The sequence below is a fragment of the Meleagris gallopavo genome, chromosome 8 (assembly GCF_000146605.3).
Source record: "Meleagris gallopavo isolate NT-WF06-2002-E0010 breed Aviagen turkey brand Nicholas breeding stock chromosome 8, Turkey_5.1, whole genome shotgun sequence".
NCBI classification, from domain to species: domain Eukaryota; kingdom Metazoa; phylum Chordata; class Aves; order Galliformes; family Phasianidae; genus Meleagris; species Meleagris gallopavo.
In genome coordinates, this window is record NC_015018.2 from 13,663,347 (window position 1) to 13,677,617 (window position 14,271).

The following is a 14,271-nucleotide window of genomic DNA, read 5'->3' on the forward strand; positions in this document are numbered from 1 at the left end:
CTCTACTCCTGTGTCTCCGTTGGCACTCTACAAGTATCGTCTGTGTATATGTCTTGTTATTCTTATTCTTTACTTTTCTTTTTTCTTTTTTTCTTTTTTTTTTTTTGCATTTTTCTGGTGGACACTATTTCTTCAGAAGGCAAAAAAAAAGTATAGTATGAATTGTGTTGCTAATGCCTTTCTTATATCACAGCGTAGTGTATTTTAATGTCTTGCCCTATAGCAAATATATATCATATAAATACTACATAATTTCTAATCACTTTTTGTTTTCATTTATTCTTAAAATATTTGTTACAGATGGCCACAAGGAACTGCATTTGAAAAAGACTAATGTTATATGTAAAAATCTGTATTGACAGATGCTTAATTTTTTCCTCTCTCTACAACATTTAAGACTTGAATTTTCCAGCATTTGTGGAAAAGCCTTTAAATTAATCGGGGCTTCTGCTAGCATGGGACTGAAAAAATACCAGGAAGAAATGGCAATGATGTACAGCAAAATATAATACTATTAAAAAAAAAAGAAAAAGAAAGAAAGAAAAGCTCTTTGATTAGATTGATAATCAAATATATAAGCTAATACCTTAAGAATGACTTAAAGAGGCCTCTGAGATGATGAATTTGGGCTCAGACACCAAGTTCTACAAATGCTTACAGGGACAAATACAGACATGCCGCTCTCATAACAAACCCATTTCTGCCTCTCAGAGCAGTGATGGGCCAGTACAGTTACACAAGATGGAAGTGAAGGGAAGGTCACAGGGCTACATAGTACATTTTAAAACACCAGAAATAGATGCTGATCATCTTGTATTTCTTTTTCAAAAAGCCTCTAATCAGTTCTAAATTTCTTAGACAGTTTGCTTTCTTGCTGCACCTAGAAATGTGTCATTTGTCTATTTAAAAACATAACAGCTCACCACCCCTCCTCACTGGCTTTCATTGGCCTCTCTTTTTTTCCCCGTTTAATGTCTCTAACTTTATGCCATGTTCTTTTCCTCTTTCAGCACGGCTGAGCAAGGCTGACAGGCGGATTCCTTTGCTTTTCAGGGTATTAAAGCCACTTTCCCGCTCTGACAGCCTGTTCTACTCTGCCACCTTATAGCTCTGGCTTCACACTTCTCTGGGCAGCCACTGCTTCTTGACAGACCACTGTCACTTCCCATCATCCTCTCTGTATATCCTGTTCTCTCCCCCTCAGCACGCATCCCGACTTTCCAACCAATGCAATTATTTTTTTGACAAGCCATCCATCAGCTTTAACTTTAAAAGCACTTTCCGCTGATATCCATTGTTAAATCCCTTGCTTTTTATGGAGCTTGCATGAGAGAATATGATATCAGACATTCAAACTACCAAACCATGTAAATTTACTTTGTTCTCAGCTATGTTTCCAATTTCACGTCCAATTTTTCGGTACATTATGCGTAGTTGTTGTGCTTAATATGATGTTGTCAAATCCCATTAAAGTTCACTGCATTGCACGGCTTTAAAAACAGGTTACAATTTGCATTCTATAAAGAAAGGAAGGAGTGCAGTCTGAAGTCAAGCTGAATCTTATTAAAATTATCTGTTCAATTGTTACATTTGTAGATGGAGTAATTTTGAGGCATTAGCTGAGACACATATGAAAATGTCAGTGTGCCAACTAATGACAATGAAAGCAAAAGGAATATATCTGTGAAACTCAATAAAGCTCCTTTGCTGGTGACATAAATTTGATGATAATCCGAGGAAATGAATAAGGGACCATCCAGTTTGAATAGGAATTACCTTTTCTATTAAATCACTTTGCTGTATTTCCACTTGGCCTACATCTTGGTCCTATGCCACAATGAGTCTCTCTCTGTGGACTAAAAAATCCCTACAGTAGCAACATTCTCTTTAAGAATATATTTCACGTAAGACTCAACCAGACAGACACACTTAAAACCCAAGGAAAGAATTAGTCTCTCTCCCTCACATCGGCATAAAAGGGCAAATGAAACAATTTGCTAATATGCTATCAGGAGACACATTCAGTGATCACCAACCACCACTGTGCTCCCATGTAATGTTTTATAAACAAAGGCTTGTGTTCTTACATGCACAAAAAGAAATCAATACAAATAGAGAGTTCTAAACATAAAGGTCATCAAGTTGCCAAAACAGTGGGATGTTTTCGATTGGCATTTTTCACAACGGTAACTCGCAGATTTTAAATCCAACCCTTAGCAGTGAGTAACTTAGATTCTCCTTGAAGCAAAAGGAAAGGCAATGGTCAGTGACAAACAATGCTCCTGCAAAGATCACTCAGTGACCTTTGTTATCGTCATGTATTTCTGACAATCAAAACCTACAGTGAGTATGTGGTATACGGTGAACATTTTACATAGCTCGAGGAGTCTCAGTGAAGTTAAAAATCACAAGAAAGAAAAATCCGTTTGGTATATCTAACCTCTTACCCTCAGGTAAAATCTTCTCAGACTCACTCTGCCATTTCTATAAGTGCATTATAAGAGGTAGAGTATAACACTCCAGACTTCTGGAACTTATTTAAAAGCAAGGAGGTAACGCCAACACTGAATGAAGCCAGCAACAGCTGGTCAGTCAATAGCTTCAATACAGATGACTTACAATGAAACAATATCTGATAATCCCCAACAAAAGCAATGAATGAAAAAGAGCTGCTCATTTAGGAATGTTAATCTGATTATGGATTATCATGATTTATCTGCTGCAGATCTGTTTAAGATGAACTTAGTCTGAATAGTTTTCCCATAGTGTAGCTACATTGCATAAAAGCTGCAGAAATTATTCCTTGCGCTATCCCATACCAAGTTCCTTTAAAAATGCCCACTTTTCCTAATCGTATTTCCCTGAATAGTAGTTCCTTCCAGATTTTGAATAGTACACCCTCAATTTCCATTTCCAAGCTCCCTATCATGATTATTACAGGCCTCCAAAATCCCTGAACCTCTTTTCCTTTTGTCACCAGTTGCAGTCAAATATTACATTACCTGCAAACTGATAATATTACCTTTGTCCCACTCACTATATATTAAACATCACTGATTTTGGCTCCAGTATTTAGGAGAAACATGACCACTGGAAAGCACACAGAGTATGAGTTATGTGTCCAGTTCTATCATGTGTTGCTCAGCTGCTCTGCCAAAATCCCTCCATCCTTTCTTTCTCTTCCAACAAAAATAATTGAACAAATTTTCTGAAATATAAGAAGAACTTTCAGATAAACAAAATATACTAACTTATTTCACATGAAATTTTGCTTTGTTTAAGAAGAATAAAGAAACCAAGAAGTGAGAGGCTCCACTGACTTTGGAGAGTGAAATAGTTTCACAGGGAATTAAAAACCAGAAAAGCTTAGCTTAAATTTGGTATTTAGAAGTATAATTTCAACTTCTATCTAAAGCTAGTAACTGAAGAAGTCATCAAGGAAAAATGAAGAGATTTTCAACAACACTAACATTTAGGCATCCAGCTTTGATGAAAGCCATGCTATTGTGCCCAATTGGTGTTCAATTTGGCTGTTTCAGACTTTCACTGTGACGACCAGTTGGATCTCACGCACGACAATATGATACCACTTTCAGAAAGAAACAAATCTTCACCCCATCTGTGGGCTGACACAGATACCATTTCTGAAACTCCTATGCATCAATTCTCCAGGAAAGATATTAAAGTTGGGTATTTTCTAACTAATAGCTCTAACAGACACCATCAGTAAAAAGAAGAAAAGGCAGATTTCTTTTTTTTTTAATGTCACATTATCTTATATGAATATACTCAGACTACAATTAGCTAGCATGGGGTCATTGCAGACCAGCTTCATAACAACACAGCTCTTAAAGGCACCTCCTTGAAACCTACCTTACACACATTCCCAAGGTAAAGAGCCTATTTAGATACTAAACATATTTTTTAGCAATGTTTAGAATATGTTGCCATTTCCTCTGTTAAGTACAGTTTTCCAACTACTAAGAGAACTAATAGTTCTATTACCTATTTCACATAAAGGGTGGGATTTTTTTTCTTTGTGGGTGGTTTTTTTTTTTTTGTTTACAGCTTCAAGTATTTGGACCAAGGAGAAAGCAATATGTTCAATACTAAATGCAAGCTAAAGCAAATACCCAAGTAATCATTTGCAGGTTTTTCCATCACAATCTGAAACAATATAAAACCCCAACCATCACACTTTCTACTCTCCAACTTTTTTTTTTTTTATCCTTAAGTGATTTCTACCTCATGATACGTCCATTTACACTTCACATATAGTGATTTTAATCCATTTTTAGATTAAAGAAAATGAATAGCAGCCATCCCTCAGGGTGCTAGAAAGAGTTGTGTCCATAAGACTGCACCCTTTTCATCAGTAGGGATGTTCTAAAGGCGGAGTAAACAACAAATTGGAATTACAAAGACTAATGTCCTTTTAGTTCCTGCCACTTATTTTAGAGATTAAATTCACACATCTACCAGTAAAATGGTGACAGAGAAAAATGTACTTTCAACATGCTGATGAAAAATGCTGATACTTTCTCGCTACCAGAAATCTTCCAAATTTCACAATGGTCTATAACTGCATGTCACAGTAGCACTCTAAACAACAAATATCTTCTTCCCTTCATTGAAAATAAAAGTTGGTAGTATTCTACATTTCTGCTTAAGCAAAAGCCATGCACTACTTTAAAAACATTATGTTTCAAAGAACACAGAACCACCAACCAAGTGTATGCAGGAGCCACAGTTTTCTAAACATAACACTCAAACAAACAAACAAACAAAAAATAAAAACAATCCAATTGTTGCATGACAGTGTTTGTTTCTTCTTTTGACTTGAGTTGACTTAATACCTTTTCTTGTTTTCAGATCAAACATCTGCTGGGGAAGGAGCAGAAGTTAGAATGTGTTCCTATTGCAGTCTGATAAAATACTGGAACTTAATACTGCATTTTTATTAAAATTATTCAATAATAAAAATTAAAACACAAATATGTTAGTAATATTATTCCATTGTCAAATTTGTTTTGCTTGTAAAATTTTAATAAAATGCTACTGCAATTTAAAAAACGTGAAGAGTACTCAGTGTCTCAAAGACATTATTATAGTATTAGGAAAGCTCCACTGATCTCTTGTGCAAATGTACACAGGCTAAAGGAAGATTCTGTAGAACTGCAGGCTATCCAACTGAGTGGGTATGGTTTCTGAAGTAAAAACGAGCTTCAGTTCCCGTCATGAGAAAGCACCAGTTAGGTTTGTTTTATTTCTTTTAATCACGTGTAAATATTTTTTTTAAATATGAAAAGGTGCAACTTCAGATTACATGAGTACATTGATATATAATCTTCAGAAGACAGTAGATTAAACTTTATACTTAAGGCTCTGGAAAACTTAATTTTTAAATCAGTCACATTCCTACAATAAACACACAAATAGAACACAGACAAGACCAAATAACACAGAAACCAGTTTCTCATGATTAAATGATTTTAAATATTTTTTCCTCCACTTCCAAACATCATTTTCCATTCCTCATTTATTGTATTTTCTAGCTGTTAAAAAGAAATACAGAGTCTTCTTCAGAGCCAGTAGTTTTGCTCAACTCACTTAAGCATAAAGATTCAAGGCTCTGAGCTGTCCTCAACCATCAATTCCCGTCCCACCTGAAATTTAAACTACTAAAGTGATTGTGGTAAATTTCTGGGAGTCAATCTTTCTGGCTGAATGGTTGTCTTCTTGATGGAGAAGGGCAGCTGTCCCTAAGGAGAAGGGTAATATTAGGATTTTCCTTTAAGTCAGACTAACCACATACTGCTGAGTCAGCCAAGCACACAAGCAGACAGCAATCATAACTTGCTGTAGCCCAAGTTTGCCTTTTCCACACACAAAATACCAGGCAATGTCACCAGAACAGTGTTCTAGTTTGAACATATTAGATCAGCCCAATGTTTTCATTATATCTGAGTGTTACAGTTAAAGTAAGGAGAGTATACTGCACAAGAAGAGAACAGATATCAAAAGGAAAAAACATAAAAGTCAAAACAAGTATACACAGTTACAAGGTACTGCCAAATTTCAAAGAAATTGTAAATGTTACAGAAGAAATAATTTTATTTGAAGGCAAACAGTATAGAAAGTACAATGCCACATTTCATACATGCAGGCACACATTACAGATGTGAAAAATGCATCTTCTGTTTTTCAAATGTATGACAATTTCTTGTCTGTTCGTTATTTCTGTACACTTCTCAATGTAAATTTTGCAGTATTAATAGACCCATTTGGAGGCCAAACTTCTGAAGTGCATTGCGCCAGGACACACCGGCTGTTGCTAGGTTTGTGCAACTTCCATAGCAACTGCAGCCCTGAAATGAAGAGCTTCTCCAAGAGGTAACTTTACATTAGGTCAACAAGTCCCCTGACAAAAACTTCATGTAGTGCTCAATCTTCGGCATACAGTCAAACTTTTGTTCTCTTCATAACCCTTAGGCAAAAGAAACTAATGAGAATCACAGACAACATACTAAATGATGATATTTTCAGTGCAGCTGGGATTCCATTCCATAAACAATTTTAAAACTATTACCGAACTATGTATTGGGATAAAAAGCTGATGAAGTCTTGCTCAACAAGCAGGTTCTGGGATGGTTTTGCACCTGAGAATGAAGTTTTCTTAAAGGCCTGTGTTGATTTTTCAGGTGTTTCTATAAAACACTGCTAACACTTTTAATCAGTCAGATACCTCTTTTTGTTATATGCTAATATAAAATACTAGAATTAACAATAAACAACGGACTATTCCATATTTTATAAAAGTATTATTCTGCAATGGAAGATCGCTTGTTTCACTTAAACACAGTACACACACACACTCACAAAAGGTCATTATGAGGAAAGAAAAAAAATAATAATTTGAATTTCTAATTGGTCCTTGACAAAAAAATTCCCCATATAGGCCCAACTTAAAATTAAACTTAAATATCAGAAAAAAAATCACACTAAAAATCTGAGGTTTTTCTAAAAATTCTGCTTTTCCTATAAAGTAAACTGATTTATTTAAATAATAATTAAAAAAAGCATTCAAAACTAAATTTTGTAACATATTGTGCACTACTTGATTGGGAAATTCTGTCTAATCACATTGATATCAAACAGATGTTTAAGTAATTCTACTCAAAATATCAAGGCTGAAAATGGTAGGTACAGCCAACAGATTTTCTGTCCATGCTTGCTTAGAATTTATCTTCTTGTCGCTTTATGGTTATTTGCATGAGAAACACTACACTAAAGGATGAACGTACAAAGCAAATGCATGCATCCTCACAAAGGATATGAAATTTAGAGGATCTCTGTGTAGCAATTCATAATGGAAGTAACAGTTCTTTCCACAGTGAAATATAGAAAAAAAAATTATAATTGAATCATATTCTTATTAGATAACATTTTAATTAAAACACTCACTTGTCGAACTGAACAGGAGAAAACACACTGCGTGCACACCCAAAAATCAGGAACCCTCAGACTGCTGCATGTGTTCTTCTCTAACCTATGAGCTGTGTGAGTTCATGCCTTACACGTATTTAATAGATACTTACCCAACATAAGACATGAAACTATTAGTAAAAGAACAATTAGCAAACCCAAATTACTTTCATTTTCAAAGCAGCTGTTTCATATCTGAGGATAAAAACTAACAAACTGAAGCAAGGTATTTGACAGAACCTTAAATTTCTATCGTCTCTTCAAAATTGAAACCTCATTCAAGGGATTGGAAAGTATTTAAATTACTTAATTTGTAAACCTACCACATCTACTTCTCACATAAAGTCCTTTCAAACAGAAGCTACTAGCACATTGAACCACACCACCTGACTCTCTAACCTCAGACTGGACCTCCAAGGGAGCACACAGTGATAAACTGTCTTGTCAATAACCCTTTTCTAGCAACACACCACTAAACAAGAAACCTAAGAGGCAGATGTAAAGCGACTTTTATGCTAACCAAGTTGAGTTGTTGTAAGAAAAGTAACCTAAGAGGAGTGAAGCTCCTCCAGCTGGTAAATAAGATTTATCTACCCACCTGCATTACAATATAAATATCCATTTCTTGGTCTAAGCTAAGACAGAATAACAAGTTTCCAGTGGACTTGGTAAGTAAAGCCCCACTTTAAGAGGAGATCATGGTTATAACTTCCCACAAGAAAAAAAATTTGGGGGCTGTTGGAGGGAGAGAGGAGCATCTATTGATTTATCATTGCTGTGCAGTGTGAAAACATGCAAAAAAGGAAGAGCAATATAAGAGCAAGTTTTGGAAGGGGCAGAAAAAAATGGGAACTATGAACCTGAATCTCAACATTGATTTCCTTGGGTGACAAAATTCTTACACGAATGTCAATCCAGCACTTCTCACCCCTTCTTCCTGAAGTCCAAGAGCTCTCCCCACTTCAGCAGAAAAAGGTATAAGACTTATAAACTCCGGGTCTTCTCTGACTCGAGAAGCAGAAACAGAACAGGTCCAGGACACCAATGAAAAGGACAGAGACTAGACAGCACTATAAGAAAAAGGTACATATACATTCCTACAGCAAACACCAAAAGAAACATTCACTGCTTTTGAGTGCCAAAACCCTCAGTACATTTGTTGCATTTTCTTCTTAGTGGAAACAAAAGGATTACACTTCAAGCCATCAATCCTTCAAAGTTATACTTGTGTTTTCATTAAGTAGTAAATGCATTTACTTCAAATATTTTCAGATAAAAATCTCTAGTGATCTTGAAACATTAAGCTGCTCAAACCCCCACAGCCTGGAGAACTCCACAAAAATCACTTAATGCAGAGGCTGGAGGCCTCAGAGCGGGGCTCGTTTCCTCCCCAGGAAATGAGGGCCAGTTGGGAGGCAGCTCTATCTGGCATCTCTCCCTAAAATTATTCAGGTCAGTCCCACTTCACAGAGTGTTAAAAACACCTGCAGAGCACCACACTGACACCACAGAAGGCTACACACGTTGCCTTTTATACACAACCGTCTCACGGCTTTTAGTGTCGGATAACTTGCCTTCTTCATTCCAAAGATGTGAAAGCACCTCAGCACTTCAAACGCCGGCTGAATTACTCACATTTCAGATTGCTTCCTTCCCTCCTCCCTTTCCTTTCTGTTTCACTTGTGAGGGAAAGGCTACTCTTAGCCATGGCTGTACTCTAATGTTACTATAAAGCAACATCATACTGCCATGCAGTAGTTCTTTAACGTCAGCCATAACCTTCATAAATGAGTTTGTAACGAGAAACCCTTGTTTGTCATACAGTGGGTATGATTAATGCTGTATGAGTGAAGTGAAGCCACAGTGACCATCTCAATAACATGAACAGCTGCCAAATATTCATTTAGCAGAATGAGTTTAAAAAACTTTGAGCAGATTGCTTTCACAAGGCTGCTTTCAACAAAAGGAAACATAATTAACGAGCTAATATCAGCATGTGTCTGGCTAAGCTAATGAATATCAAATTACACAGAAACCTGTATAAATCATCATTATCCTGAATTTTAATTGAACTTGCAATTAAACATGACAAATTTTATATACACTAAACCTTTAATTTATACTTTCAAATAAGAAATAATTTATCATTTTTAGTATTTCATAGTTAATTTCCCAATATGTACGCTTCTAATTAACAAGGACAGACAGGCATTTAAAAAAAACCTGCTGAATAGCTCCACTGGTTACAACAACTTTCAAGAGATTAAAATCAGGGCCCAAAAACTTACAGCAGTAAAGCAATTGACTGCTTTTACAAAATATTGAATTTCAAACCCATCCTCTAAATATCATGCAGCTAGAAGAAAACAGGGCTGTAGCAATAACTACATCTAAATTAAGCAGTAGATTATGAACAAATTTTAAGCTTTAACTTTGAAATTCTACATCCAATTGGACTTGTAATTTCTTTAATTCTATCACTGTTGTGGGCTAGAGATATCACCCTACAAAGTACTGCTTCTTGAAGAAATGATATCTTATTCATTATCCAGTTTAACATTAATTACATAGCCCCTCATACTTATTTCCAGTAAATAGTGGTAGTCTCCTCATCTGTTAACAGTCATGTGCCCCATTACATTTTTTGTTTGTTATTAATTCAGTTTCTATCAATTTCTAAACAGAAAAATGTGAGCCACTGGTAAAATCTGGGTCATTCAGCAGTCTGAAGTACAGACTGCTATAAGCATTTGCAAAGTTTTGCTAGCACAGCTGAGATGGACAAGCGGAAGAAAAGAAAACATGACAGCCATGCCAATGAAACCTGTCCTATAGACGTGGCCAGGACAGCGTGATGGTATGTTTCTTCAAGGAAGTGTTCAACAACACTAGATGAAAACATGCCTCCTCTTGAAAGACCTTGCTCTGTCCAGAATTTCATCAGCGTAAGTGTGAGACACTGCCCAGCCAGAGGTGAGCCCTCAGGCAGGACGGGGGTCGCACACCCACATGGCACCCACCCTGAAATTTTGAATCTGTCCACAAGGAAACTTGAGTATTTTCAGATGAAAGTCTCATTGAAAGCTCAAGATAGTCCAATACAGCAGATTAGAGAGAGCATTCTGTACTTTCGGAATACTTAATGCCGTAAAACAGCAATATTTTAAAACTTTCCTTAATTTGGTTTGCTAACATTTTATCCTTCATAAGCCGTCAGATCTTTCAAAACTCTTATTCAAAAGAACAGTCTTTGTGGTACAATTTGCTGAACCTTCAAGGCATGAGGCTATATTCTGATGTCTTTTGCCATTAGCTTCCTTAGCAATGGACCATAGCAATGAAACAATTCATTAAGATCAATGAGGAAAAAAAAAAAAACACACAAAAAGTAAACTAAAAGCTTTCTAGAAATCAGCTTCTGAAATTCAGTTGAAATAGTTTATTCATTCCCACAGCAAATGAGATCAACAACTTTCATATTTACAGGACTCAGCACTTAGGAGTGATGTCTCTGATTTAATGAGCAAGAGAATCAGGGACACAACAGACAATTTCTATTACTACTTTTAATTATGGTAAACATATTTGAGTGCTTTTTGCAGTCATTGCTTTTTCCTTAAGCCACCTATAAACCCCTGCTTTATTTTTCATCACTGTCTTTCTTGTTCTCCTGGGCAATGTAGTATCTGGCTAGGCTCATGCTTTTTGGAATACGTTTAAGAATGAACCTATCCACAATGGCCCTATTGATTAACTTAGATCTAGAGGGCCTAGAAATAACTTCAGAATACTTGAAAGAAAACCTCTCTTATGCAGCTCAGGAGGATTTTGCTCCTGTACATCCATTTCCCAAAAATGATTTCAGAAACGCAAAGGAAATAACAGAAAGGAGTCAGGGATCCTGCAGAATTAGTAATTCACTTAAGTTACATAATGCCTAACAGAAATTAGAGACAAAAGGAGATTAATGAGTAGAGTAAGACCCAGACCTGTTTAGTTTGTTAAATACAGAGACTATTGCAGAACTGCCAGCGCTTAAGTGCATGTCAGCAGCTTTCTCCCTTATCTCTTTTGGAAATAAGTATACTGATGCTCAACTTACCTGGCTTTTTTTTTTTTTTTTCCCTCTCCACTAATAGATTCTCCTGCAGACCACTTGCACATTTTTGTTCCCATACTTCTCCATTCACATGTTGAGCCCTCACCTTTCCTACATCATTCCACAAATACAGATACTAGTCAGCAAAAACAACATTGCCTACCCATCTCCAGGAACAAATAAATGAAATAAACTTGGACATAATTCTCCTCTGGGTTTTCCTAGCGCATTTTGCATTGTCTGTCTACTTAGATTACAAGCCCCTCAGAGCAAGGACACGCTGTCTTGTTTGACTTGTACAGCTCTGAGCACACTGTTTGTACATAAATAATATTAACAGCAATGATAATACTGGTTTGACCAGTCTCAATACATATGAAGTTGATGCAGTGTTTTTGTTTTTTTAACATAACAAAATATCATATTTCTTCTCATTTTTCAGGGACATATAAACCTGATGAAATCACATATTCCAAGGCTCTGAATGTTTAATGCTTTTACTGAAAAGCACTGTGTGTTCATGCAGGAGAAGCAGCAGGACAAATATTTTCACACATTATCAGATAGCTGAGTGAAACAGGCTCCACTAGAATTTACAACTGAAGGCTACCAGAATTTACAACTTCTGAAATTGTGGCTGTCTGTATTTTCTCATTACAGTGTGCTTGCCAGAGATAGAGAAAGCACTCTTTCTTTTCTTCTTTTTTTTCCCCCTTTTTTTTTTTTTTGTCCATCTACTGTCTCACTACTTCCTAGTAAAACCTTGTCTCAAGTTATCAACACTCTCCGGAGAGATAAGCTTCTTCTCACTTACAACCTGTCACTAATAATCGAACTTTCAAGACTCCATCTCGAGAAGAGACTACTGGAGACACACAGGTCACAGGAATTAACTGCCACCAGTCCTTGCAGAAAACTAAGCTCATCAATCTATAGCTTCTCGTCATAATTAGAATAACGGCTTCGAAAATTTGGGCTGATGTTGACTCAGTCTTATGCCACAAAGACTGCTGATTAAAATCTTGGTGTGAAAGTTAATGATAAGTGCTGGTGGCGTTGTCGTGGCAACAGGGACAAACAATTCCCTTGCCGTGACATTTTCAATGTCCTGCAGAAGAAAAACTGTCCTCTTTAGTGTGGCACTGTATGAAGCTTATTTATGGCTACAGGGCTTGCTGGATTGATGACTGTCGTAACACACTGTCAAATCCTTTACTGACACATTCATTTTTTTGAGCCCCTGGTGTGGGAGAAATAAAACACAACCAAAATGTGAAAGTATTATTTATCAGTTGCTGTTTGAGTAAACAGCGGATAAAATAAATTTGGTATATTTTTGTATTCAGATAGGCACACATTCTCCCTACATCTATTAAGTATATTAGAAACAAACAAAAAAGGTTGATGCACTTGAAAATGTCCCTACAGTTTGCGTCCTTAGTTTTGCAATGATTTTTAACAGGCAGCTCCCCCCCAAAAAAACTAGTAGTCAACAGAGATTAAGAACATAGCTTTGCTTGCACTGTGCTCATAGAAAAGTACAGCACATTGCACACTGGGTATGAAGGTCTAAGAGCACACAGCCTAACTGTCCTCCTGTTTGTTTTTAAACAGAATTTCAGAAGGTTCGCTCCAATAAGCAGCACACTCCACCTTCAGGAATCATTTTCATCACTTTTTGAGAGGAGAAGATATTTTTTCTTTCTACTTTTCCAGGTAGTCTTTGTTGCCCTTATTGTATAGCGAACTTTATTCATCAACTTTAAGGAGCTTATTAATTAACTGCAGCTTTTACCATCTGCACACATACAAAAATACCACTCTTAATTGCAATAAGTAAATTCACAGATGACAGAGTCACAGAATCACCAAAGTTGGAAAAGACTTCCAAAATCATCTAGGCCAGCTGTCCATGTGCCACTAGTACTTCCCCAACAAACCATGTCCCTTAGTACCACATCTAAACGCTTCTTGAACATTTTCATGGACACTAACTCAACCATCCCCCTGGGAAGCCCATTCCAATGCATGACCACTCTTTTGAAGAATAAATTTTTCCTAATCATCACCACAGAGAAATCAAAATTTATTTCTATAACATCTACACTGCACACACAAAAGGTTTCTGTATATGCTTTCTATATTGATCAACTTTTTGTTTACATTTTAGCTTTCAGAGTCAAAATTATCAAGAGAGATTTCTTTGCTTCTAATTTCTAAAGCACCTCTTGTCTCTACAGAAATAAAGGTAAGATTACTTCATTACTCTTGATTCCAGGCAAATAAAATAAACATATCTAGTCTCCTTTTCTCTTTTTTTTTTTGCCAGCTGACTCCTCCTTGTGTTTTTAAAGCATTTATTTCAACTCTAATTAAAAACGATCTAATCTTGGAGGAAAGAAGTGTCAAAAGAGCACACTCTCCTTTCATAATAGTTAAATATGAAGGGGATGAGCAATGGGTTGTTTTGTTTTCAGTAGATGTATCTCTATCTGTGTTATCCAGGGGTATTGTACAAGAAGCAGAACAATTTCTGCAAAAAAATTAATATGTATACATACACACAAATACATGTTTGTGTATATATATATATATATATATGTAGACTCTCCCATAAAAGGAAATTCATGCAATTTAGTCCTTGCAATTGCAGAGAAATTAAGACTCGATTTGTCAAAGCTATCTTT

The 14,271-nt window shown here is 36.1% G+C and overlaps 1 protein-coding gene and 1 long non-coding RNA gene across 3 annotated transcripts in view; both read right to left on the minus strand.

Annotated features, from left to right (window-relative positions):
• The window catches only part of LRMDA (leucine rich melanocyte differentiation associated), a 640,442-nt gene that overhangs the window by 373,064 nt on the left and 253,107 nt on the right, over positions 1-14,271 (minus strand). The window lies entirely within an intron of this gene.
• LOC109368783 overlaps positions 6,097-14,271 on the minus strand; it is a 27,578-nt gene continuing 19,403 nt past the window's right edge. For both annotated transcript variants that reach the window (XR_004160493.1, XR_004160492.1), the window contains exon 2: positions 6,097-6,487. This is a non-coding gene — a long non-coding RNA (uncharacterized LOC109368783). The remainder of the gene's footprint in view (positions 6,488-14,271) is intronic.